Source organism: Puma concolor, chromosome A2 (genome assembly GCF_028749965.1).
Source record: "Puma concolor isolate L17-30 chromosome A2, mPumCon1.1.hap2, whole genome shotgun sequence".
Lineage (NCBI taxonomy): Eukaryota > Metazoa > Chordata > Mammalia > Carnivora > Felidae > Puma > Puma concolor.
This window is the reverse complement of record NC_141668.1, coordinates 58,126,345-58,131,100: the sequence shown is the minus strand read 5'-3', so window position 1 is coordinate 58,131,100 and position 4,756 is coordinate 58,126,345. Positions and strand designations below refer to the sequence as shown.

The following is a 4,756-nucleotide window of genomic DNA, read 5'->3' as shown; positions in this document are numbered from 1 at the left end:
TATTGACGCAAGTAATATGCATTTTAAGTGTGAAAACATTCCTTTTCACTTCTAGAATATTTTTCACGTGTTTAATGATCTTTTATATTTCTCCTGTGATTTTTTTTTTTTTTTTTTTTTTTTTTTTTTTTTAAATTTTTTTTTTCAACGTTTTTTATTTATTTTTGGAACAGAGAGAGACAAAGCATGAACGGGGGAGGGGCAGAGAGAGAGGGAGACACAGAATCGGAAACAGGCTCCAGGCTCCGAGCCATCAGCCCAGAGCCCGACGCGGGGCTCGAACTCACGGACCGCGAGATTGTGACCTGGCTGAAGTCGGACGCCTAACCGACTGCGCCACCCAGGCGCCCCATATTTCTCCTGTGATTTGTCTGTTCTCTGATTTGCCTGCTTTTAATTTAGGGTGTTAGTATATTTCTTCATATTTTAAAGCGCTTTTTACATGAAAATATTCATAAATCATTTGTATATTTGTGCCATATATGTTGCAGATGTTTTCATTATTTGATTGTAATCATACTAATGCTACATATGTATGAAATACTAAGTATGTAGTTTTTTTTTTTGTTGTTATGGATCTTTTACGTTTAGAATGTTCTTTACCTTCTAAAGATGAACACTTTTATAGTTGCCTTATGCTTCATTTTAAAATTTAGTGTATATTTCATTTGGGATTTATTTTGGTAGATAAAGTAATTTTATTTAGGAATAGTTTGGATGAAAGTCACAAGAATTGTGAAGCTTTCAAAGGTTAGGTTGCTTCTAATGAATACAGGGATGTTTCACGGAACCATGTTTGGGATGCAGTCACACTTTGGGGAGAGACAGGGAACCGGGATGGGCACGCTGTTGGGATTCCATTCTTTTTCATCTCTGGCCTATGCCCTCATTCCATTTCCTCATCCTTCCCATTTGTTTTCTCTACTTCCTTGTCCCAGCGGGAACCATCCAACAATACAGACAAAGACTAAATCTTCACTTCCAGTCCAAATTCCACTAAAACGGCCCTGTTTCTCTAGTTTGGATATGGTGCTTAATGTTGCCCTGAAATGAGGTCACATTGGATGAACCCTGGCTTTTAAGAGTCCATTCTCTGGATCAAATTCGTTATCAAAGAATCAGGGGAAGGGTAGTTACCGGGGAAGGGGTAATATTTTGAGTTGCAGACACAACCAGTAGGCATGTGGTCATTACATAGATGAAGACCTAACTCGATTATTTCCCAAATAGCTTTCCTAACAAGTATTAGTGTTCTATCCTTTCACTATTGATTTACAATGTTTTCTTTGTCATATATTAAACTCATAAGTGTGTTTGAATGTGTGTATTTCCAGACAAAGATTTTCTGACATATTGGTTTCTGTCAGTTCTCATGACAACTTTATCAATTTCCCTTTCTTCTTCTTTCCAAATTTGTTGTATATATATTCTTCCATTTATTCTTCCAGGAAAATTTTGCTGCATATACAAGTGAAATATATTTTTTAATGTTTGTTTATTTTTTGAAAGAGAGAGAGAGTGCATGAGCAGAGGCAGGGCAGAGAGGGAGGGGAAAAGAGAGGGAGAGAGAGGTAGGTAGAGGGAGAGAGAGGGAGAGAGAAGGAGAGAGAGAAAGAGAGAGAGAGAGGGGGGGGGAGAGAGAGGGAGAGAGAGGGACAGAGAGAGAATCCCAAGCAGGCTCTGTGCAGAGCCCCATGGGGGGCTCATACTCACAAACAATGAGATCATGACTGAGCTGAAATCAAGAGTCAGAGTCTTAACCAACTGAGCCACCCAGGTACCCCACAAATGAAATACTTTTATAATAATTATTCTGACTTATTAAGGAAAACTATTGTTTTTATTTATTTGTCTTATACCTGGCTACTTTTCTAATCTATGATAATTTGAAGAAATTTGCAGTTCTCTTGGAATTCCAGTTATGTAAATTGTGCACTGGTTAATAATAATAGTCACTTAATCTTTTCTACTTATACCTTTTATTTCCATTCTGTGTCTTTTAGAATTGTTCAGAATATCCAATAAAGCAATAATTATGTTTATGAGTATTGTTATGAGCAATAATATTATTTGATATCTAATGACATTTACCATACGTCAGGTGCTATTAGAAATCCATTATTGCTATTATTCTAATTTTGCTGATGAAGAGACTGTGACTTGGAGAGGTCAATTATACATCTTATACATGGTAGAGCTGGCATGCAAAAACAGGTCCGACTCCAGTAACCCTATTTTTAATGATTATCTAGACTACCTTTTTTAAAAAGGAAAATCCAATTTAATATTTGAAGGTATGCTTATATACTGAGAAAGCCTAAGAGAATTTTATGACAAAACATGAAAGGTTTCTTGCATTTCTGAAGAGGTCACTAGTAAAACTATCTGTCTTTGCAGTCTTTTGTAAAAATGATTAGTCAATACTTTTTGCAAATTTCTCCATGGTTGATGGTCTATTCAAGTTTTCTGTTTTTCTCCGGGTTAGTGTTGATAGCTACTTTTTTTCTTCCTAGAAAATTCTCAGTATAATTAAGAATTTCATAATTACATGGAATAGTCCATGCAAATTTTGTTTCAAGAAAGAGCTTTAATGTACATAGCTCTGTCCTTGGAATGAAGTGCATAGGTGATAGATCTCAAAAGTTATTTTTTAGGGTGATACACCTTCCATGTGTCAACTCCAGCGCCACAGTGTCCTCGAGGAAGTTCTTCGTGGGGAGGGGAGCATGTGGAGGGGGACAGGAAGATCTATGGGCGGAAGAAGAACCTGGAGGAACTCATCACCACTCCGAACACGACCATGGTGCTGGCTGACATGACATCGAAGTGGTTTGTGCCGCCCCCCGCCAACTGCCTAATCGACTTTGTCCGACAGAAGCTAGATCCCAAGATTGCTGTGGCTGTGCAGAACTGCTACAAAGTGCCTAACGCAGCCTTTACTGGGGAGATCAGCCCTGCCATGATCAAAGACTGTGGAGCCACGTGGGTAGTCCCGGGGCACTGGGAAAGAAGGCGTGTCTTTGGGAAGTCAGATGAGCTGATTGGACAGAAAGTGGCCCCTGCCCTGGCAGAGGGACTTGGAGTAAACCCCATGCATGGGGGAGAAACTAGATGAGAGGGAAGCTGGCATCACTGAGAAGGTCGTTTTTGAGCAAACCAAGATCATCACAGATAATGTGAAGGACTGACTGGAGCCTATGAGCCTATATGTGTCATTGGTATTGGCAAGACTGCAACGCCCCAACAAGCTCAGGAAGTACAAGAAAAGCTCCAGGGATGGCTGACGTCTAATGTCTCTGGCTAGTGGCTCAGAGTACCAGTAGCATCTATGGAGGTTCTGTGACTGGGGCAACCTGCAAGGAGCTAGCAAGCCAGCCTGATGTGGATGGCTTCCTCGTGGGTGGGGCTTTCCTCAAGCCCAAGTTTGTGGATATCATCAATGCCAAACAATAAGCCCATCCATCTCCCCTCCTTTTCCTGATAAGCCAGGGAGTAGGTAGCTCAGAAGCCCAGTGACTGTGCTCCTACCTCCCACACATCTCCACCCCACACATGCTTCTGATGGTGTCACCCGCCCCCTTCGTGGCCAAACTATACCCCTTCCTTATCATTTACATCTTACCCTATAATGGTTGGGACCAGGCCAGTCCCTTTTCCACCTACTGTCATGTTTGGAACTAAACATGTCACCAAGGTGGCTCCTCCTTGGCTGAGAGGTGGAAGGTGTGGAATTTGTTCATGGGTCTCCTCAGTCCCCAGTGAGGGTAGGAGAGAGAAGCCATTCTCCTCCCCCATCTTGTGCCATGAGACAAAGAGCTGAGAGAAAGTCCTGTTCTCCCCACAGAGGCCAGGGGTGCTCTTCTCTCCCATGGTGCCAGCGCCTGTGTGTGTTGTATATGTGAGCAATCTCACTGTGTGGGGAAAATAAACACCTGGCACTAAAAAACCAATAAACAAACTTTTTTTTTTTTTTAAATAAGAAGGAAAGAAATAGTGTGCAATGCAATTGTTAAATCATATCCAAAGGATTTCCCTTCTCATTCTTGATTTAAGAAAGCCAATGTATCAGAAGTTGCCAGATGCATGCAAACTTGTTACCTTTTTGGCATTTGAGCATATTTTTACATGTGTATTAGTACATCATCATCCAAATATCTTAACATAATAACTGCAATTAGTACACTCTGTAAACAAATGTGCATTACTCTCAGACTATGGGTATGAACAGATTAAATGTACAGGTAGAGCAGCCATTGGAGTGTGCCCAAAATACAATAGGGTGGATTGTGTCAGTCTAGTTTGGCATATACAAAGACAGATGTGTCTGCTGGCATTCTTTAGACACAAATCTTGGCAAATTCAGATGAGAAAAATTGGCCTGAGTTGACTGTATTTTCAGTATGGTTGAAATGTAGTAATTAGTGACTTTATCAATAAAGCAGATGGAGGAGAGAGGGAAGATGGCGGCGTAGGAGGACGCTGGGCTCACCGCGTGTCCTGCTGATCACTTAGATTCCACCTACACCTGCCTAAATAACCCAGAAAACCACCAGAGGATTAGCAGAACGGAGTCGCCGGAGCCAAGCGCAGACGAGAGGCCCACGGAAGAGGGTAGGAAGGGCGGCGAGGCGGTGCGCGCTCCACGGACTGGCGGGAGGGAGCCGGGGCGGAGGGGCGGCTCGCCGGCCAAGCAGAGCCCCCGAGTCTGGCTTGCAAAAAGCAGAGGGGCCTGACGGACTGTGTTCCGACAGCAAGC

The 4,756-nt window shown here is 42.1% G+C and overlaps 1 pseudogene; it reads left to right on the top strand.

The window, feature by feature from the left end:
* The first annotated feature begins 2,703 nt into the window (after positions 1 to 2,703).
* On the top strand, positions 2,704 to 4,441 carry LOC112866354 (triosephosphate isomerase-like; annotated as a pseudogene).
* The last annotated feature ends 315 nt before the right edge of the window (positions 4,442 to 4,756 follow it).